We start from the raw sequence: 24,692 nt of genomic DNA on the forward strand, positions 1-24,692 counted from the left end.
TGTAAATTCGAACAATTCATACAAATATCGTAATTCATTTTCGTGCACAAGCGCGCCATCTTTGGGAACAATTATCTAAGTGTTCTAATGCGAATTTCAAATACCTAAACCTTTATGAACAAGCGCGCCGTCTTTGGGAACAATTATCTAAGTGTTCTAATGTGAATTTCAAATTTTATGTATCCCCGCTAAATTCGAAAGCACAAACGTTTCAGCTACATACAAATATGGTTTCCCATTGTTGCCACTTTCCTATAATAGCCTCTACCAAAATCCTAAAAAATTGTTCCAAATTTATTTGTAGCGTAACAAAAAGGTTCCCCAAATTATCCTGTATTATTCGAGAAAAAGTTCCGAAATGACCCCAACGGGATCCAGGAAGGATCCCGAAAACCATCTAGAAATGATGCCGGAAGGTGCCCCAAATGATGCCGAAATAGTCCCGAAATGACATCGACGGTATCCCGGACGGATCCCGAAAACCATCCAGAAATGATGCCGGAAGAGACCCCAAATGATCCCAAAAAAGTCCCAAAATGACCCCGACAGGATCCCGGACGGACCCCGAAAACCATCCAGAAATGATGCCGGAAGGGACCGCAAATGGTCCCGAAATGACCCCGACGGGATCCCGGACGGATACCGAAAACCATACAGAAATGATGCCGGTAGGTACCCCAAATTAACCCGAAATAGTGCCGAAATGACCCTGACGGGATCGCGGACGGATCCCGAAAACCATCCAGAAATGATGCCGAAAGGGTCCCCAAATGATCCCGTTTTAGTCGAGAAAAAGTCCCAAAATGACCCCGACGGGATCCCGGACGGATCTCGAAAACCATCCAGAAATGATGCCGGAAGATACCCCAAAGGTTCCCGAAATAGCCCCGAAATGGCCCCGACGGGATCCCGGACGGATCCCTAAAACCATCCAGAAATAATGGCGGAAGGGACCATAAAGAATTTATCTCTCAAAGGTATGCAAATTATCCCGACATTGCCCCGACGGGATCCGGGACGGATCTCGAAAACCATCCAGAAATGATGGCAGAAGGGACTCAAAATGACCCCGAAAAAGTCCCGTAATGATCCCGGAAACCACCAAGAATTTATCTCTCAAAGGTACGCAAATGATCCCGAAAATACCCCGACGGGATGCTGAACGGATCCCGAAACCCATCCAGAAATGATTCCGGAAAGGTCCATAAATGATCGCGAAATAGTCCCGAAAGGATCCCAAAATAGTCCCGAAAATATCCCAAAATAACCCCGACGGGATCCCGGACGGATCCCGAAAACCATCCAGTAACGATGCCGAAAGGGTCCCTAAATAATCCCGTATTTGTAGAGAAAAAGGCCCAAAATGACCCCGACGGGATCCCGGTCGAATACCGAAAACCATCCAGAAATGATGCCGGTAGGTACCTCACAAGATCCCAAAAAGTCCCAAAATGACCCCGACGGGATCCCGGACGGATCCCGAAAACCATCCAGAAATGATGCCGAAAGGGTTCCCAAATGATCCCGTATTAGTCGCGAAAAAGTCCCTAAATGACCCCGACGGGATCCCGGACGGATCCCGAAACCCATCCAGAAATTTTGCCGGAAAGGTCCCTAAATGTCCGCGAAAAAGTCCCGAAATGATCGCGGAATAGTCCCGAAAATATCTCAAAATAACCCCGACGGGATCCCAGACGGATCCCGAAAACTATACAGAAATGATCCCGGAAGGGTCCCAAAATTATCCCGAAATAGTACCGAAAAAGTCCCGAAATGACCCCGGCGAGATCCCGGACGCATCCCGAAAACCATTCAAAAATGATCCCGGAAGGGTCTCGATATGACCCCAACGGGATTACAAATAAGGCGAAGCTAATTGTAGAACCATTTTTAAAAAGGCAGCAGGCGCGTTGGAGCGAATGAAGAGTTACAAAGAAAGATTCAGGTAAAGCTAATAAAAACGTGCTAATAAAAACAATTGATGGAGGGCGGATGGCGGGAGGAGAAGTACCGCTGCTCGTTTTTCCATAATTGTTTAGATCTCGATCTGTATGTGCCAGATACCAAAAACTATTGATTTAGGAGAAAATTTATATTGAGTTATATCGATTTATAGATTTTACACCAGAGGGGTAGAAAGGGAGGTGGAGGGAGCGGAGGGTGTCACTGCTCACTTTGTAAGCCCTCGACTTATTTGACCCATTGAGTCTGTGATATTGGTGAAGGCCAGTATACGTAAAGTTATTATGTGTAAAAATTATTAAAAAGTAATTGCTCGAAGGGGTCGTGGGACCCCCACCCCTCTTTCCATGTTCGAAAAAAATTTCGCTAGTAGACTACTGTCTGTGTCCCAAATTTCATCAAAATCCGTGTAGCCGTTCTGGCGTGATTCAGTCGCAAAGACGAAAAAATATAATAATTAAATTATAACTGTTCCTAGGGGGCGAAGACCACGCCCCTTTTGAAAGATATATAGGTGGTAGATCCTTCTAGACTATTGGCTATATGTGTGCCAAATTTCATCCAAATCCGTCCAGCCATTCTTGCGTGATTGAGTCACAAAGACAAACGTCTGGACACACATCCAAACATCCAAACATCCAAACTTTGCCATTTATAATATACTAGCCTTTACCCGCGGCCCCGTCCGCAAGGAAAATTTTAAATATATGAGCTATTCGCGTTAGCCTGCTTATTATCTGTTAAAAATTTTGTTTTCTGTCTAATGCATTTTATTTTTGTAATTGAGTAAAAAAAAGAACTAAATGAGCTGATAACCTGATAGGATCCCAAATGATCCCGAAATTATCCAGAAAAAGCTACGAAAAGACCCCAACGCTATCGCGGACGGATCCCGAAAACCATCCAGAAATGCCCCGAAAGGGTCTCCCAAAAACCCGAAATGAGAGCGACACGATTCTAGACGTATCCAGAGAACCACACAGAAATGATCCCTGAAGGTGTTCCAAAATGATACCGAAAAGGTCCCTAAATGACCCTGACGGGATCCCGGACAGATCCCGAAATCCATCCAGAAATGATCTTGGGAGGGACCCCAAATGATCCCGAAAAAGTCCCGCAATGATTCCGAGGGGATCCTGATCGGATACCGAAAACCATCCAGAAGTGATGCCGGAAAGGTCCTCAAATGATCACCTAATACCAAAATGACCCTGAAGGCATCCCGGACTGATCCCAAAATCCATCCAGAAATGATCTTGGGAAGGTCCCGAAATAGTCTCGGAAAAGTTCAGAAATTACCCTGACGGGTTCCCGGACGAATCCTGAAAGCCATCTCTAAATGATCCCGAAAAAGTCCCGAAATGACCCTGACTGGACCCCGAAAGGATCCCGAAAACTATCCAGAAATGATGCCGGAAAGTTCCTCAAATGATCCCCTAATAGTTCCGAAAAGACCCTGACGGGATCCCGAACGGATCCCGACAACTATCTAGAAATGATGCCGAAAGGGCCCGCAAATGATCCCGTATTAGTCGAGAAAAAGTCCCGAAATGACCCCGACGGGATGCCGGACGAATCCCAAAAACCATCCAGAAATGATGCCGGAAGGGACACCAAATGATCCCGAAAAAGTCCCGCAATAAATAATTCCGACGGGATCCTGAACGGATACCGAAAACCATCCAGAAGTGATGCCGAAAAGGTCCTCAAATGATCACCAAATAGTCCCAAAATGACCCTGACGGCATCCCGGACAGATCCCGAAATCCATCCAGAAATGATCTTGGGAGGGTCCCAAAATTATCCCGAAATAGTCTGGGAAAAGTCCAGAAATTACCCTGACGGATCCCGGACGAATCCTGAAAACCAATCTTAAATGATGCCGAAAAAGTCCCGAAATGACCCTGATGGGACCCGGAAAGGATCCCGAAAACTAACCAGAAATGATGCCGGAAAGGTCCTCAAATGATCTCCCAATAGTTCCGAAAAGACCCTGACGGGATCCCGAACGGATCCCGACAACTATCCAGAAATGATACCGAAAGGGTCCGCAAATGATCCCGTATTAGTCGAGACAAAGTCCCGAAATGACCCCGACGGGATCCCGGACGGATCCCGAAAACCATCCAGAAATGATTCCGGATGAGCCCCAAAATGATCCCGAAAAAGTCCCCAAATGACCCCGACGAGATCCCGGACGGATCCCGAAAACCATCCAGAAATGATGCCGGAAGAGCACCAAAATGATCCCGAAAAAGTCCCCAAATGACCCCGACGATATCCCGGACGGATCCCGAAAACCATCCAGAAATGATGCCGGAAGAGCCCCCAAATGATCCCGAAAAAGTCCCCAAATGGCCCCGACGAGATACCGCACGGATCCCGAAAACCATCCAGAAATGATTCCGGAAGAGCCCCAAATGATCCCGAAAAAGTCCCCAAATGACCCCGACATACTCCAGAAAAGGTTCCGAAATGGCTACGAGGGAATCAACGACGGATCGCGAAAACCATACAGAAATGATTCCGGAAGGATCCCAAAATGATCCCGAAATAGTCCGGAAATGACCCAGATGGGATCCCGCACAGATCCAGAAATGATACCGGAAGGGTCCAAAAACTATCCCGGAAAAGTAACAAAAAATCCCGAAATGGCTCCTACGGCATCCCGGACGGATCCATAAATGATCTCGGAAGGGTCCCCAAATGATCCGAAAATGGTCCCGAAATGACCCTGATGGATCCGGCAAACCATCAAGAAATTATGCCGGCAGGGTCCCCAAATGATCCCGAAATAAAACAGAAAAAGTCACGAAACGACCCCTAGAGGATCCCCAAATGATCCCGTATTAGCCCCGAAAAAGTCCCAAAATGACCCTGATGGGATCCCGAAAGGATTCCGAAAACAATACAGAAATGATGCCGGAAAGGTCCTCAAATGATCCCCTAATAGTCCCGAAATGACCGTGACGGGATCCCGACAACTATCCAGAAATGATGCCGAAAGGGTCCGCAAATGATCCCGTATTAGTCGAAAAAAAGTCCCGAAAGGACCAGGACGCGATCCCGGACGAATCCCAAAAACCATCCAGAAATGATGACGGTAGGTATCCCAAATGATCCCGAAATAGTCCCGAAATGACCTCGTCGGCATCCCGGACGGATCCCGAAAATTATCCAGAAATGATGCCGGAAAAGTTCCCAAATGATCCCCTAATAGTCCCGAAATTACCCTAATGGGATCCCGGACGGATCACGAAAACCATCCAGAAGTGATGCCGAAAAGGTCCTCAAATGATCACCAAATAGTCCCAAAATGACCCTGACGGCATCCCGGACAGATCCCGAAATCCATCCAGAAATGATCTTGGGAGGGTCCCAAAATTATCCCGAAATAGTCTGGAAAAGTCCAGAAATTACCCTGACGGATCCCGGACGAATCCTGAAAACCAATCTTAAATGATGCCGAAAAAGTCCCGAAATGACGCTGATGGGACCCGGAAAGGATCCCGAAAACTAACCAGAAATGATGCCGGAAAGGTCCTCAAATGATCTCCCAATAGTTCCGAAAAGACCCTGACGGGATCCCGAACGGATCCCGACAACTATTCAGAAATGATACCGAAAGGGTCCGCAAATGATCCCGTATTAGTCGAGACAAAGTCCCGAAATGACCCCGACGGGATCCCGGACGGATCCCGAAAACCATCCAGAAATGATGCCGAAAGGGTTCCCAAATGATCCCGTATTAGTCGCGAAAAAGTCCCTAAATGACCCCGACGGGATCCCGGACGGATCCCGAAACCCATCCAGAAATTTTGCCGGAAAGGTCCCTAAATGTCCGCGAAAAAGTCCCGAAATGATCCCGGAATAGTCCCGAAAATATCTCAAAATAACCCCGACGGGATCCCAGACGGATCCCGAAAACTATACAGAAATGATCCCGGAAGGGTCCCAAAATTATCCCGAAATAGTACCGAAAAAGTCCCGAAATGACCCCGGCGAGATCCCGGACGCATCCCGAAAACCATTCAAAAATTATCCCGGAAGGGTCTCGATATGACCCCAACGGGATTACAAATAAGGCGAAGCTAATTGTAGAACCATTTTTAAAAAGGCAGCAGGCGCGTTGGAGCGAATGAAGAGTTACAAAGAAAGATTCAGGTAAAGCTAATAAAAACGTGCTAATAAAAACAATTGATGGAGGGCGGATGGCGGGAGGAGAAGTACCGCTGCTCGTTTTTCCATAATTGTTTAGATCTCGATCTGTATGTGCCAGATACCAAAAACTATTGATTTAGGAGAAAATTTATATTGAGTTATATCGATTTATAGATTTTACACCAGAGGGGTAGAAAGGGAGGTGGAGGGAGCGGAGGGTGTCACTGCTCACTTTGTAAGCCCTCGACTTATTTGACCCATTGAGTCTGTGATATTGGTGAAGGCCAGTATACGTAAAGTTATTATGTGTAAAAATTATTAAAAAGTAATTGCTCGAAGGGGTCGTGGGACCCCCACCCCTCTTTCCATGTTCGAAAAAAATTTCGCTAGTAGACTACTGTCTGTGTCCCAAATTTCATCAAAATCCGTGTAGCCGTTCTGGCGTGATTCAGTCGCAAAGACGAAAAAATATAATAATTAAATTATAACTGTTCCTAGGGGGCGAAGACCACGCCCCTTTTGAAAGATATATAGGTGGTAGATCCTTCTAGACTATTGGCTATATGTGTGCCAAATTTCATCCAAATCCGTCCAGCCATTCTTGCGTGATTGAGTCACAAAGACAAACGTCTGGACACACATCCAAACATCCAAACATCCAAACTTTGCCATTTATAATATACTAGCCTTTACCCGCGGCCCCGTCCGCAAGGAAAATTTTAAATATATGAGCTATTCGCGTTAGCCTGCTTATTATCTGTTAAAAATTTTGTTTTCTGTCTAATGCATTTTATTTTTGTAATTGAGTAAAAAAAAGAACTAAATGAGCTGATAACCTGATAGGATCCCAAATGATCCCGAAATTATCCAGAAAAAGCTACGAAAAGACCCCAACGCTATCGCGGACGGATCCCGAAAACCATCCAGAAATGCCCCGAAAGGGTCTCCCAAAAACCCGAAATGAGAGCGACACGATTCTAGACGTATCCAGAGAACCACACAGAAATGATCCCTGAAGGTGTTCCAAAATGATACCGAAAAGGTCCCTAAATGACCCTGACGGGATCCCGGACAGATCCCGAAATCCATCCAGAAATGATTCCGGATGAGCCCCAAAATGATCCCGAAAAAGTCCCCAAATGACCCCGACGAGATCCCGGACGGATCCCAAATGATCCCGAAATAGTCCCGAAATGTCCTCGTCGGCATCCCGGACGGATCCCGAAAATTATCCAGAAATGATGCCGGAAAGGTTCCCAAATGATCCCCTAATAGTCCCGAAATTACCCTAATGGGATCCCGGACGGATCACGAAAACCATCCAGAAATGATGCCGAAAGGGTTCCCAAATGATCCCGTATTAGTCGAAAAAAAGTCCCGAAAGGACCAGGACGGGATCCCGGACGAATCCCAAAAACCATCCAGAAATGATGACGGTAGGTATCCCAAATGATCCCGAAATAGTCCCGAAATGACCTCGTCGGCATCCCGGACGGATCCCGAAAATTATCCAGAAATGATGCCGGAAAAGTTCCCAAATGATCCCCTAATAGTCCCGAAATTACCCTAATGGGATCCCGGACGGATCACGAAAACCATCCAGAAGTGATGCCGAAAAGGTCCTCAAATGATCACCAAATAGTCCCAAAATGACCCTGACGGCATCCCGGACAGATCCCGAAATCCATCCAGAAATGATCTTGGGAGGGTCCCAAAATTATCCCGAAATAGTCTGGAAAAGTCCAGAAATTACCCTGACGGATCCCGGACGAATCCTGAAAACCAATCTTAAATGATGCCGAAAAAGTCCCGAAATGACGCTGATGGGACCCGGAAAGGATCCCGAAAACTAACCAGAAATGATGCCGGAAAGGTCCTCAAATGATCTCCCAATAGTTCCGAAAAGACCCTGACGGGATCCCGAACGGATCCCGACAACTATCCAGAAATGATACCGAAAGGGTCCGCAAATGATCCCGTATTAGTCGAGACAAAGTCCCGAAATGACCCCGACGGGATCCCGGACGGATCCCGAAAACCATCCAGAAATGATGCCGAAAGGGTTCCCAAATGATCCCGTATTAGTCGCGAAAAAGTCCCTAAATGACCCCGACGGGATCCCGGACGGATCCCGAAACCCATCCAGAAATTTTGCCGGAAAGGTCCCTAAATGTCCGCGAAAAAGTCCCGAAATGACCCCGACGAGATCCCGGACGGATCCCGAAAACCATCCAGAAATGATGCCGGAAGAGCACCAAAATGATCCCGAAAAAGTCCCCAAATGACCCCGACGATAGCCCGGACGGATCCCGAAAACCATACAGAAATGATGCCGGAAGAGCCCCCAAATGATCCCGAAAAAGTCCCCAAATGGCCCCGACGAGATACCGCACGGATCCCGAAAACCATCCAGAAATGATGCCGGAAGAGCCCCAAATGATCCCGAAAAAGTCCCCAAATGACCCCGACATACTCCAGAAAAGGTTCCGAAATGGCTACGAGGGAATCAACGACGGATCGCGAAAACCATACAGAAATGATTCCGGAAGGATCCCAAAATGATCCCGAAATAGTCCGGAAATGACCCAGATGGGATCCCGCACAGATCCAGAAATGATCCCGGAAGGGTCCAAAAACTATCCCGGAAAAGTAACAAAAAATCCCGAAATGGCTCCTACGGAATCCCGGACGGATCCAGAAATTATCTCGGAAGGGTCCCCAAATGATCCGAAAATGGTCCCGAAATTACCCTGATGGATCCGGCAAACCATCAAGAAATTATGCCGGCAGGGTCCCCAAATGATCCCGAAATAAAACAGAAAAAGTCACGAAACGACCCCTAGAGGATCCCCAAATGATCCCGTATTAGCCCCGAAAAAGTCCCAAAATGACCCTGATGGGATCCCGAAAGGATTCCGAAAACAATACAGAAATGATGCCGGAAAGGTCCTCAAATGATCCCCTAATAGTCCCGAAATGACCGTGACGGGATCCCGACAACTATCCAGAAATGATGCCGAAAGGGTCCGCAAATGATCCCGTATTAGTCGAAAAAAAGTCCCGAAAGGACCAGGACGGGATCCCGGACGAATCCCAAAAACCATCCAGAAATGATGCCGGTAGGTATCCCAAATGATCCCGAAATAGTCCCGAAATGACCTCGTCGGCATCCCGGACGGATCCCGAAATCCAGAAATGATGCCGGAAACATCCCCTAATAGTCCCGAAATTACCCTAATGGGATCCCGGACGGATCACGAAAACCATCCAGAAATGATGCCGAAAGGGTTCCCAAATGATCCCGTATTAGTCGCGAAAAAGTCCCGAAATAACCCCGACGGGATCCCGGACGGATCCCGAAAACCATCCAGAAATGATGCCGAAAGGGTTCCCAAATGATCCCGTATTAGTCGCGAAAAAGTCCCTAAATGACCCCGACGGGATCCCGGACGGATCCCGAAAACCATCCAGAAATGATGCCGGATGAGCCCCAAAATGATCCCGAAAAAGTCCCCAAATGACCCCGACGAGATCCCGGACGGATCCCGAAAACCATCCAGAAATGATGCCGGAAGAGCACCCAAATGATCCCGAAAAAGTCCCGAAATGACCCCGACGATATCCCGGACGGATCCCGAAAACCATCCAGAAATGATGCCGGAAGAGCACCCAAATGATCCCGAAAAAGTCCCCAAATGACCCCGACGAGATCCCGCACGGATCCCGAAAACCATCCAGAAATGATGCCGGAAGGGTCCCCAAATGATCGCGAAATAGTCCCGAAATGATTCCGGAATAGTCCCGAAAATGTTCCAAAATAACCCCGACGGGATCCCGGACGGATCCCGTAAACTATACAGAAATGTTCCCGGAAGGGTCCCAAAATGATCCCGAAATAGTCCCGAAAAAGTCCCGAAATTACCCCGGCGTAATCCCGGACCGATCCCGAAAACCATCCAGAAATGATGCCGGATGAGCCCCAAAATGATCCCGAAAAAGTCCCCAAATGACCCCGGCGAGATCCCGGACGGATCCCGAAAACCATCCAGAAATGATGCCGGAAGAGCCCCCAAATGATCCCGAAAAAGTCCCGGAATGATCCCGACGGGATCCCGGACGAATCCCGAAAACCATCCAGAAATGATGCCGGAAGGGTTCCCAAATGATCCCGTATTAGTCGCGAAAAAGTCCCGAAATGACCCCGACGGAATCCCGGACGGATCCCGAAAACCATCCAGAAATTATGCCGGAAGAGCCCCCAAATGACCCCGACGAGAACCCGCACGGATCCCGAAAACCATCCAGAAATAATGCCGGAAGAGCCCCCAAATGATCCCGAAAAAGTCCCCAAATTACCCCGACGAGATTCGGGACGGATCCCGAAAACCATCCAGAAATGATGCGGGAAGAGCCCCCAAATGATCCCGAAAAAGTCCCCAAATGACCCCGACGAGATCCCGGACGGATCCCGAAAACCATCGAGAATTGATGGCGAAAGGGTTCCCAAATGATCCCGTATTAGCCGCGAAAAAGTCACGAAATGACCCCGACGGGATCGCGGACGGATCCCGAAAACCATCCAGAAATGATGCCGGAAGAGCCCCCAAATGATCCCGAAAAAGTCTCCAAATGACCCCGACGAGAACCCGCACGGATCCCGAAAACCATCCAGAAATAATGCCGGAAGAGCCCCCAAATGATCCCGAAAAAGTCCCCAAATTACCCCGACGAGATCCCGCACGGATCCCGAAAACCATCCAGAAATGATGCCGGAAGGGTCCCCAAATGATCGCGAAATAGTCCCGAAATGATTCCGGAATAGTCCCGAAAATGTTCCAAAATAACCCCGACGGGATCCCGGACGGATCCCGTAAACTATACAGAAATGATCCCGGAAGGGTCCCAAAATGATCCCGAAAAAGTCCCGAAATTACCCCGGCGGGATCCCGGACCGATCCCGAAAACCATCTAGAAATAATCCCGGAAGGGCCTCGATATGACCCTTACGGGATTACAAATAAGGTGAAGCTAATTATAAAACCATGCTAATAAGGCAGCAGGCGCATTGGAGCGAATGAAAAGTTACATAGAAACATACCAGAAAACCATCCAGAAATGATGCCGGAAGGAATCCCAAATGATTCCGTAAAAGTCCCGCATTGATTCCGACGGGATCCCGAACGGATACCGAAAATCATCCAGAAGTGATGCCGGAAAGGTCCTCAAATGATCACCTAATAGTCCCGAAATGACCCTTAAGGGGCATGGACGGATCCCATAAACCATCCAGAAATGATCCCGATATAGTCCCGAAGAAGTCCCGAAATGCCCCTGACGGGATCTCGAACGCACCCCTAAATGACCCTGACGGGATCCCGGACAGATCCCGAAATCCATCCAGAAATGATCTTGGGAGGGACCCCAAACGATCCCGAAAAAGTCCCGCAATGATTCCGAGGGGATCCTGATCGGATACCGAAAACCATCCAGAAGTGATGCCGGAAAGGTCCTCAAATGATCACCTAATACCAAAATGACCCTGACGGCATCCCGGACTGATCCCAAAATCCATCCAGAAATGATCTTGGGAAGGTCCCAAAATTATCCCGAAATAGTCTCGGAAAAGTTCAGAAATTACCCTGACGGGTTCCCGGACGAATCCTGAAAGCCATCTCTAAATGATCCCGAAAAAGTCCCGAAATGACCCTGACTGGACCCCGAAAGGATCCCGAAAACTATCCAGAAATGATGCCGGAAATGTCCTCAAATGATCACCTAATAGTTCCGAAAAGACTCTGACGGGATCCCGAACGGATCCCGACAACTATCTAGAAATGATGCCGAAAGGGCCCGCAAATGATCCCGTATTAGTCGAGAAAAAGTCCCGAAATGAACCCGACGGGATGCCGGACGAATACCAAAAACCATCCAGAAATGATGCCGGAAGGGACACCAAATGATCCCGAAAAAGTCCCGCAATAATTCCGACGGGATCCTGAGCGGATACCGAAAACCATCCAGAAGTGATGCCGAAAAGGTCCTCAAATGATCACCTAATAGTCCCAAAATGACCCTGACGGCATCCCGGACAGATCCCGAAATCCATCCAGAAATGATCTTGGGAGGGTCCCAAAATTATCCCGAAATAGTCTGGGAAAAGTCCAGAAATTACCCTGACGGATCCTGGACGAATCCTGAAAACCAATCTGACCAATCTGAACCGAAATGACCCTGATGGGACCCGGAAAGTATCCCGAAAACTAACCAGAAATGATGCCGGAAAGTTCCCCAAATGATCTCCCAATAGTTCCGAAAAGACCCTGACGGGATCCCGAACGGATCCCGACAACTATCCAGAAATGATACCGAAAGGGCCCGCAAATGATCGCGTATTAGTCGAGAAAAAGTCCCGAAATGACCCCGACGGGATGCCGGACGAATCCCAAAAACCATCCAGAAATGATGTCGGAAGGCACCCAAATGATCCCGAAAAAGTCCCGCAATTATTCCGACGGGAATCTGAACCGATACCGAAAACCATCCAGAAGTGATGCCGAAAAGGTCCTCAAATGATCACCTAATAGTCCCAAAATGACCCTGACGGCATCCCGGGCAGATCCCGAAATCCATCCAGAAATGATCTTGGGAGGGTCCCAAAATTATCCCGAAATAGTCTGGGAAAAGTTCAGAAATTACCCTGACGGATCCCGGACGAATCCTGAAAGCCATCCTTAAATGATCCCGAAAAAGCCGCGAAATGACCCTGACGGGATCCCGAAAGGATTCCAAAAACTATCCAGAAATGATGCCGGAAAGGTCCTCAAATGATCCCCTAATAGTTCCGAAATGACCGTGACGGGATCCCGAACGGATCCCGACAACTATCCAGAAATTATGCCGAAAGGGTCCGCAAATGATCCCGTATTAGTCGAGAAAAAGTCCCGAAATGACCCCGACGGGATCCCGGACGAATCCCAAACACCATCCAGAAATGATGCCGGTAGGTATCCCAAATGATCCCGAAATAATCCCGAAATGACCTCGTCGGCATCCCGGACGGATACCGAAAATTATCCAGAAATGATGCCGGAAAGGTCCACAAATGATCCCCTAATAGTCCCGAAATTACCCTGATGGGATCCCGGACGGATCCCGAAAACCATCCAGAAATGATGCCGGAAGAGCCCCCAAATGATCCCGAAAAAGTCCCCAAATGACCCCGACGATATCCCGGACGGATCCCGAAAACCATCCAGAAATGATGCCGGAAGAGCCCCCAAATGATCCCGAAAAAGTCCCCAAATGACCCCGACGAGATCCCGCACGGATCCCGAAAACCATCCAGAAATGATGCCGGAAGAGCCCCAAATGATCCCGAAAAAGTTCCCAAATGACCCCGACATACTCCAGAAAAGGTTCCGAAATGGCTCCGAGGGAATCAACGACGGATCGCGAAAACCATACAGAAATGATTCCAGAAGGATCCCAAAATGGTCCCGAAATAGTCCCGAAATGACCCTGATGGATCCGGCAAACCATCAAGAAATTATGCCGGAAGGGTCCCCAAATGATCCCGAAATAAAACAGAAAAAGTTACGAAACGACCCCTAGAGGATCCCCAAATGATCCCGTATTAGTCCCGAAAAAGTCCCAAAATGACCCTGACGGGATCCCGAAAGGATTCCGAAAACAATATAGAAATGATGCCGGAAAGGTCCTCAAATGATCCCCTAATAGTCCCGAAATGACCGTGACGGGATCCCGACAACTATCCAGAAATGATGCCGAAAGGGTCCGCAAATGATCCCGTATTAGTCGAAAAAAAGTCCCGAAAGGACTACGACGGGATCCCGGACGAATCTCAAAAACCATCCAGAAATGATGCCGGTAGGTATCCCAAATGATCCCGAAATAGTCCCGAAATGACCTCGTCGGCATCCCGGACGGATCCCGAAAATTATCCAGAAATGATGCCGGAAAGGTTCCCAAATGATCCCCTAATAGTCCCGAAATTACTCTAATGGGATCCCGGACGGATCCCGAAAACCATCCAGAAATGATGCCGAAAGGGTTCCCAAATGATCCCGTATTAGTCGCGAAAAAGTACCGAAATGACCCCGACGGGATCCCGAAAACCATCCAGAAATGATGCCGGAAGAGCCCCCAAATGATCCCGAAAAGGTCCCCAAATGACTCCGACGAGATCCCGGACGGATACCGAAAACCATCCAGAAATGATGCTGGAAGGTCCCAAAATGATCCCGAAATAGTCTCGGAAAAGTCCAAAAATTACCCTGACGGGTTCCCGGACGAATCCTGAAAGCCATCCTTAAATGACCCCGAAAGCCATCCAGAAATGATGCCGGAAGGGATCCCAAATGATTCCGAAAAAGTCCCGCAACGATTCCGACGGGATCCTGAACGGATACCGAAAACCATCCAGAAGTGATGCCGGAAAGGTCCTCAAATGATCACCTAATAGTCCCAAAATGACCCTGACGGCATCCCGGACAGATCCCGAAATGATCTTGGGAAGGTCCCAAAATGATCCCGAAATAGTCTCGGAAAAGTCCAGAAATTACCCTGACGGGTTCCCGGACGAATCCTGAAAGCCATCCTTAAATGATCCCGAAAAGGTCCCGAATTGACCCTGACGGGACCCCGAAAGGATCCCGAAAACTATCAAGAAATGATGTCGGAAAGGTCCTCAAATGATCTCCTAATAGTTCCGAAAAGACCCTGACGGGATACCGAACGGATCCCGACAACTACCTAGAAATGATGCCGAAAGGGCCCGCAAATGATCCCGTATTAGTCGAGAAAAAGTCCCGAAATGACCCCGACGGCATGCCGGACGAATCCCAAAAACCATCCAGAAATGATGCCGGAAGGGACCCCAAATGATCCCGAAAAAGTCCCGCAATTATTCGGACGGGATCCTGAACGGATACCGAAAACCATCCAGAAGTGATGCCGGAAAGGTCCTCAAATCACACCTAATAGTCCCAAAATGACCCTGACGGCATCCCGGACAGGTCCCGAAATCCATCCAGAAATGATCTTGGGAAGGTCCCAAAATTATGCCGAAATAGTCTCGGAAAAGTCCAGAAATTACCCTGACGGATTCCCGGACGAATCCTGAAAGCCATCCTTAAATGATCCCGAAAAAGTCCCGAAATGACCCTGACGGGATCCCGAAAGGATTCCGAAAACTATCCAGAAATGATGCCGAAAGGGTCCGCAAATGATCCCGTATTAGTCGAGAAAAAGTCCCGAAAAGACCCTGACGGGATCCCGGACGAATCCCAAAAACTATCCAGAGACGATGCCGGTAGGTATCCCAAATGATCCCGAAATAGTCCCGAAATGACCTCGTCGGCATCCCGGACGGATCCCGAAAATTATTCAGAAATGATGCCGGAATGGTCCCCAAATGATCCCCTAATAGTCCCGAAATTACCCTGATGGGATCCCGGACGGATCCCGAAAACCATCCAGAAATGATGCCGAAAGGGTTCCCAAACGATCCCGTATTAGTCGCGAAAAAGTTCCGAAATGACCCCGACGGGATCGCAGACAGATCCCGAAAACCAACCAGAAATGATGCCGGAAGAGCCCACAAATGATCCCGAAAAAGTTCCCAAATGCCCCCGACGAGATCCCGGACGGATCCCGAAAAACTTCCAGAAATGATGCCGGAAGAGCCCCCAAATGATCCCGAAAGAGTCCCCAAATGACCCCGACGAGATCCCGGACGGATCCCGAAAACCATCCAGAAATGATGCCGAACGGGTTCCCAAATGATCAAGTATTAGTCGCGAAAAAGTCCCGAAATGACCCCGACGGGATCCCAGATGGATCCCGAAAACCATCCAGAAATGATCCCGAAAAAGTACCCAAATGACCCCGACGAGATCCCGGACGGATCACGAAAACCATCCAGAAATGATGCCGAAAGGGTTCCCAAATGATCCCGTATTAGTCGCGAAAAAGTCCCGAAATGACCCCGACGGGATCCCAGACGGATCCCGAAAACCGACCAGAAATGATGCCGGAAGAGCCCCCAAATGATCCCGAAAAAGTCCCCAAATGACCCCGACGAGATCCCGGACGGATCCCGAAAACCATCCAGAAATGATGCCGAAAGGGTTCCCAAATGATCAAGTATTAGCCGCGAAAAAGTCCCGAAATGACCCCGACGGGATCCCGGACGGATCCCGAAGACCATCCAGAAATGATGCCTAAAGAGACCCAAAATAAACACGAAAAAGTCCCGTAATGATCGCGGAAACCATCAAGAATTTATCTCTCGAAGGTACGCAAATGATCCCGAAAGTACCCCGACGGGATCCCGGACGGATCCCGAAAACCATCCAGAAATGATGCCGGAAGGGTCCCCAAATGATCGCGAAATAGTCCCGACATTTTTCCGGAATAGTCCCGAAAATGTCCCAAAATAACCCCGACGGGATCCCGGACGGATCGCGAAAACTATACAGAAATGATCCCGGAAGGGTCCCAAAATGATCCCGAAATAGTCCCGAAAAAGTCCCGAAATTACCCCGGCGGGATCCCGTACCGATCCCGAAAACCAACCAGAAATGATCCCTGAAGGGTCTCGATATGACCCTTACGGGATTACAAATAAGGTGAAGCTAATTATAAAACCATCTTAATAAGGCAGCAGGCGCATTGGAGCGAATGAAAAGTTACATTGAAACATACAGGTAAAGCTAATAAAAGCGTGCTAATAAAAACAATTGAAGGAGGGCGGATGGCGAGAGTAGAAGGAGAGGACCACTGATCGTTCCTCCAAAATTGTCTAGATCTCGATCTTTATGTGCCAGATACCAAAAACTATTGATTTAGGAGAAAATTTATATTGATTTATAACAATTTATAGATTTTACACCAGAGGGGTGATAAAGGGGGAGGGGGTGGCAGAGGGTGTCATTGCTTACTTTGTAAGCCCTCGACTTATTTGACCCCTTGAGTCTGTGATATTGGTGAAGGCCAGTATACGTAAAGTTATAATGTGTAAAAATTATTAAAAAGTAATTGCTCGAAGGGGTGGTGGGACCCCACCCCTCTTTCCATGTTCGGAAAAAATTTCGCTAGTAGGCTATTGTCTGTGTCCCAAATTTCATCAAAATCCGTGTAGCCATTCTGGCGTGATTCAGTTGCAAAGACGAAAAAATATAATAATTACATTATAACGGTTCCTAGGGGGCGGCGACCACACCCCTTTTGAAAAATATATAGCTAGTAGATCCTTCTGGACTATTGGCTATATGTGTGCAAAATTTCATCCAAATCGGTCCAGCCGTTCTTGCGTGATTGAGTCACAAAGACAAACGTCTGGACAAACATCCAAACATCCAAACATCCAAACATCTTAACATCCAAACTTTGCCATTTATAATATATATTAGATTAGATATTAGAAATTAGAATTATACTAGCCTTTACCCGCGGCCCCGTCCGCAAGGAGGAAATAAAATATATGTACTATTCACGTTAGCCTGCTTATCAAGTTATCTGTTTAAAAATTATTTTTGTCTAATGTATTTTATTTTTGTAATTTAGTAAAAAAAAGGAACTAAATGAGAAGATAAGCTGAAAGGCACGCTTTCATGAATAGTACAATACAGTTTTTCGAATTAAAAAAATAAATTTTGTTTTTAAATTCAATTAACTGATATGAAAGGGGTGAAAGAATTACTACTCATAGAACTAAGGAGTGGAACTACAATTAGCTAAAACCAAAGAGAATTTTTTAGACGAAAATAGTGTTGCTTTTTCGGGTATTGAGTTGGTTAAAATATTACAAAAGGTGTAATTATAGTTATAACAGTTCCTTACACCATTATAGAACGAAAAAGCTGTATTAGATTGAAGATAAAATATACCCAATTTTAATTACGAATAATTAGCAGCAAATCCACGGCCATAAAAGCTCATAATTTAAAAAGGCATGTGTGCTGAACTACCGGTTGCGAAGAGACCTAAAATGATCCCGGAGGTCCTAATATGATACTAAAATTATAGGACATATCCCGAAAATCATCCAGAAATTAACCAGGAGGGGTCCCAAAATGATTCAGAAATAGTCCCGAAAAAGTTCAGAAATTGCTCTTATGGGTGCCCGTACAGATCCCGAAAACCACCCAGAAATGATACCGAAAGGATCGCCAAATCATCCCGTATTAGTCCCGAAAAAGTACAGGAGTGGCCCCGACGGGATTCCTGTCGGATCCCGAAAACCATCCAGAAATTATGCTGGAAGGGACACCAAATGATCCCGAAATGGCCCCGACGGAATCCCGGATGGATCCCGAAAACCATACAGAAATGATGTCGGAAAATACCTCAAATGATCTCGAAATGACCCCAACGGGATCCCGGACGGATCCCGAAAACCAACTAGAAATGGTGGCGGAAGGTATCTCAAATGATCCCGTATTATTCGAGAAAAAGTCCCAAAATGACCCCGACGGGATCCCGGACGGAGCCAAAAAACCATTTAGAAATGATGCCGGAAGGTACCTCAAATGATTCCGTATTAGTCGAGAAAAATTCGCGAAATTACGCCGACGGGATCCCGAACGGATCCCGAAAACTATCAAGAAATGACGCCGTAAAGGTCCTCAAATGATCCCCTAATAGTCCCGAAATTACCCTTAAGGGGCCCTGGACGGATCCCGTAAACCATCCAGAAACGATCCCGATATAGTCCCGAAGATGTCCCGAAATGACCCTGACGGGATCTCGAACGCATCCCAATATCACCCTGACGACATCCCGGACAGATCCCGAAATCCATCCAGAAATGATCCTGGGAGGGTCCCAAAATGATCCCGAAATAGTCTCGGAAAAGTCCAGAAATTACCCTGACGGGATCCCGGACGAATCCTGAAAATCAATGGTAAATGATGCCGAAAATCTCCCGAAATAACCCTGATGGGACCCCGAAAGGATCCCGAAAACTATGCAGAAATGATGCCGGAAAAGTCCTCAAATGATCTCCTAATAGTTCCGAAAAGACCCTGACGGGATCCCGAATGGATCCCGACAACTATCCAGAAATGATGCCGAAAGGGCCCGCAAACGATCCCGTATTAGTCGAGAAAAAGTCCCGAAATGACCCCGACGGGATGCCGGAGGAATCCCAAAAACCATCCAGAAATGATGCCGGAAGGGACCCCAAATGATCCAGAAAAAGTCCCGCAATTATTCCGACGGGATCCTGAACGGATATCGAAAACCATCCAGAAGTGATGCCGGCAAGGTCCTCAAATGATCACCTAATAGTCCCAAAATGAGCCTGACGGCATCCCGGACAAATCCCGATATCCTTCCAGAAATGATCTTGGGAAGGTCCCAAAATGATCCCGAAATAGTCTCGAAAAGTCCAGAAATTAACCTGACGGGTTCCCGGACGAATCCTGAAAGCCATCCTTAAATGATCCCGAAAAGTCCCGAAATAACCATGACGGGATCCCGAAAGGATTCCGAAAACTATCCAGAAATGATGCCGAAAGGGTCCGCAAATGATCCCGTATTAGTCGAGAAAAAGTCCCGAAATGACCCCGACGGGATCCCGGACGAATCCCAAAAACCATCCAGAAATGATGCCGGTAGGTATCCCAAATGATCCCGAAATAGTCCCGAAATGACCTCGTCGGCATCCCGGACGGATCCCGAAAATTATCCAGAAATGATGCCGGAAAGGTCCCCAAATGATCCCCTAATAGTCCCGAAATTACCCTGATGGGATCCCGGCCGGATCCCGAAAACCATACAGAAATGATGCCGAAAGGGTTCCCAAATGATCCCGTATTAGTCGCGAAAAAGTACCGAAATGACCCAGACGGGATCCCGAAAACCATCCAGAAATGATGCCGGAAGAGCCCCCAAATGATCCCGAAAAGGTCCCCAAATGACTCCGACGAGATCCCGGACGGATACCGAAAACCATCCAGAAATGATGTCGGTAGGTACCCCAAATGATCCCGAAATAGTCCCGAAATGACCCCGTCCGGATCCCGGACGGATCCCGAAAACTATCCAGAAATGATGTCGAAAGCGTCCCCAAAAGATCCCCTAATAGTCCCGAAATGACCGTGACGGGATCCCGAAAGGATTCCGAAAACTATCCAGAAATGATGCCGGAAAGGTCCTCAAATGATCCCCTAATAGTCCCGAAATGACCGTGACGGGATCCCGAACGGATCCCGACAACTATCCAGAAATGATGCCCAAAGCGTCCGCAATTTATCCCGTATTAGTCAAGAAGAAGTCCCGAAATGACATCGACGGGATCCCGGACGAATCCCAAAAACCATTCCGAAATAATGCCGGTAGGTATCCCAAATGATCCCGAAATAGTCCCGAAATGACCTCGTCGGCATCCCGGACGGATCCCGAAAATTATCCAGAAATGATGCCGGAAAGGTCCCCAAATGATCCCCTAATAGTCCCGATATTACCCTGATGGGATCCCGAAAACCATGCCGAAAGGGTTCCCAAATGATCCCGTATTAGTCGCGAAAAAGTCCCGAAATGACCCCGACGGGATCCCGGACGGATCCCGAAAACCATCCAGAAATGATGCCGAGAGGGTTCCCAAATGATCCCGTATTAGTCGCGAAAAAGCTCCGAAATGACTCCGACGGGATCCTGACGGATCCCGAAAACCATCCAGAAATGATGCCGGAAGAGCCCCCAAATGATCCCGAAAGAATCCCCAAATGACCCCGACGAGATCCCGGACGGATCCCGAAAACCATTCAGAAATGATGCCGGAAGAGCCCCCAAATGATCCTGAAAAAGTCCCCAAATTACCCCGACGAGATCCCGGACGGATCCCGAAAACCATCCAGAAATGATGCCGAAAGGGTCCCCAAATGATCCCGTATTAGCCGCGAAAAAGCCCCGAAATTACCCCGACGGGATGCTGGACGAATCCCGAAGACCATCCAGAAATCATGCCTAAAGGGACCCAAAATAACCCCGAAAAAGTCCCGTAATGATCCCGGCAACCATCAAGAATTTATCTCTCGAAGGTACGCAAATGATCCCGAAAGTACCCCGACGGGATCCCGGACGGATCCCGAAAACCATCCAGAAATGATGCCGGAAGGGTCCCCAAATGATCGCGAAATAATCCCGAAATGATTCCGGAATAGTCCCGAAAATGTCCCAAAATAGCCCCGACGGGATCCCGAACGGATCCCGAAAACTATACAGAAATGATCCCGGAAGGGTTCCAAAATGATTCCGAAATAACAATTTATAGATTTTACACCAGAGTGTGAGATAAAGGGGGGAGGGGGGCGGAGGGTGTCACTGCTTACTTTGTAAGCCCTCGACTTATTTAACACCTCTTTCCATGTTCGAAAAAAATTTCGCTAGTAGACTACTGTCTGTGTCCTAAATTTCATCAAAATCCGTTTAGCCATTCTGGCGTGATTCAGTCGCAAAAATATAATAATTAAATTATAATAATAATTAAATTATATTAATAATAATTAAATTATAACTGTTCCTAGGGGGCGGGGACCACGCCCCTTTTCAAGAATATATAGCTAGTAGATCCTTCTAGACTATTGGCTATATGTGTGCAAAATTTCATCCAAATCGGTCCAGCCGTTCTTGCGGGATTGAGTCACAAAAACAAACGTCTGGACAAACATCCAAACATCTAAACATCCAAACTTTCCCATTTATAATATATATTAGATACTAGCCTTTACCCGCGGCCCCGTCCGCAAGGAGAAAATGAAATATATGGGTTATTCACATTAGCCTGCTTATCAAGTTATCTGTTTAAAACTTTGTTTCTGTGTAATGCATTTTATATTTTTAATTGATTAAAAAAGAACTAAATGAGCTGATAATCTTATAGGATCCCAAAATGATCCCGAAATTATCCATAAAAAGCAACGAAATGACCCCGACGCTATCCCGGACTTATTCCTAAAACCATCCAGAAATGCCCCCAAAGGGTCTTCAAAAGTTCCCGAAATAGACCCAAAAAAACTCGAAATGACAACGACACGATTCTAGACTTATCCAGAGAACCACACAGAAATGATCCCTGAAGGGTACCAAATGATCCCGAAATAGTCCCGAAAAAGTTCCGAAATGACCCTGACGGGCTCCCGGACGGATCTCACAAATCATCCAGAAAATATCCAAGAAGGGTTAAGAAATTATCCCGACATAGTCCGGAAAAAGTTCTGAAATGACCCCGAGACGACCCACGACGTATCGCGAAAACCGTACAGAAATGATTCCAGAAGGGTCCCAAAATGATCCCAGAATTAACCCCGATGGGATCACGCACGGATCCAGAAATGATACCGGAAGGTCCCAACACTATCCCGGAAAAGTAGCAAAAAAGTCTCGAAATTACTCCTATGGCATCCCGGACGGATCCAGAAATGACCCCGGAAGGGTCCCCAAATCAACCTGATGGATCAGGCAAACCATCTCAATTCCGGAAGGGTTCCCAAATGATTACGAAACAATACATAAAAATGAAATTACGCCTAAAGGGTCTCCAAATGATCCCGAAATAGTCCGGAAAAAGTCTCGAAATTACCCTGATGGGTTCCCGTACAGATCGCGAAATCCATCCAGAAGTGATGCGGGAAGGGTCCCCAAATGATCCCATATTAGCCCTGAAAAAGTTCTGAAATGACCCAGACGGGCTCCCGGACGGATCCCGAAAAACATCCAAAAATGATCCCGAAATAGTCTCGAAGAAGTCCAGAAATGACACTGACGGGATCTCGAACAGATCCCTAAATGACCCTGACGGGATCACGAACAGATCCCGAAATCCATCCACGAAATATCTTGGAAGGGTCCCAAAATTATCCTGAAATAGTCTTGGAAAAGTCCAGAAATTACCCTGATGGGATCTCGGACGGAAGGTACCCCAAATGATCCCGAAAAAGTCCTGAATGACCCCGATGGGATCCCTAACGGATCCCGAAAAACTTCCAGAAATGATGCCGGGAGGGACCCCAAATGATCCCGAAAAAGTCCCGAAATGACCCCGATGGGATCCCTAACGGATCCCGAAAACCTTCCAGAAATGATGCCGTAGGGGACCCCAAATGATCCCCAAATAATCCCGAAATTACGATGACGGAATCCCAGACGGATCCCGAAAACCATCCAGAAATGATGGCGAAAGGGTCCCCAAATGATCCCGTATTAGTCGCGAAGAAGTCCCGGAATTACCCCGACGGCATCCCGGACGGATACCCAAAACCATCTAGAAATGATTCCGGAAGGTACCCCAAATGATTCCGAAAAAGTCCTGAAATGACCCCGACGGGATCCTGGACGGATCCCGAAAACCTTCCAGAAATGATGCCGGAAGGGACATCTAATGATCCCGAAAAAGTCCTCAAATGGCCCGACGGGATCCTGGACGGATCCCGAAAACCTTCCAGAAATGATGCCGGTAGGTACCCCAAATGATCCCGAAATAGTCCCGAAATGACCCCGTCGGGATCACGGACAAATCCCGAGAAAATCCTGAAATGACCCCGACGAGATCCCGGACGAATACCGAAAACCATCCAGAAAAGATGCCGGTGGGTACCCCAAAATGATCCCGAAATAGTCCCGAAATGACCCTGAAGGGATCCCCGAGGGATATCGGAAACTATCCAGAAATGACACCCGAAAGGTTCCCAAATGATCCCCAAATAGTCCCGAAATGACCCTGACGAGATCCAGGACGGATCCCGAAAACCATCCAGAAATGATGGTGAAAGGGTCCCCAAATGATCCCGTAGTAGTCGCGAAATAGTCCAGAAATGACCCCGATGGGATTCCGTACGTATCCAGAAATGATCCCGGAAGGGTCCCAAAACTATCCCCAAAAAGTAAAAAAAAAATCTCGAATTGACTCCTACGGCACCCCGGACGGATCCCGAAATACCCTCGGAAGGGTCCACAAATCCCAAAATGGTCCCGAAATTACCCTGAAGGGTTCCCGTACAGATCCCGAAATCCATCCAAAAGTGATGCCGGAAGGGTCCCCAAATGATCCCGTATTAGCCCTGAAAAGGTTCCAAAATGACCCAGACGGGCTCCCGGACGGATCCCGAAAACCATCCAAAAATGATCCCGAAATAGTCCCGAAGAAGTCCCGAAATGACCCTGACGGGATCTCAAACGGATCCCTAAATGACCCTAACGGGATACGGACAGATCCCGAAATCCATTCAGGAATGATCTTGGAAGGGTCCCAGAATGATCCTGAAATAGTCTCGGAAAAGTCCAGAAAATACCCTGGCGGGATCTCGGACGGATCCTGAAAACCTTGCTTAAATGATCCCGAAAAAGTGCTGAAATGAACATGACGGGATCCCGTACGGATCCCGAAAACCATCCAGAACTGATGCCGGTAGGTACCCCAAATGATTCCGAAATAGTCCCGAAATGACAGCGACAGGATACCGGACGGATACCGAAAACCAGCCACAAATGATGACGGTAGGTACCCCAAATGATACCGAAATCACCCCGTCGGGATCCCGGACGGA

Source organism: Eurosta solidaginis, chromosome 2 (assembly GCF_040869045.1).
Source record: "Eurosta solidaginis isolate ZX-2024a chromosome 2, ASM4086904v1, whole genome shotgun sequence".
Taxonomy (NCBI): domain Eukaryota; kingdom Metazoa; phylum Arthropoda; class Insecta; order Diptera; family Tephritidae; genus Eurosta; species Eurosta solidaginis.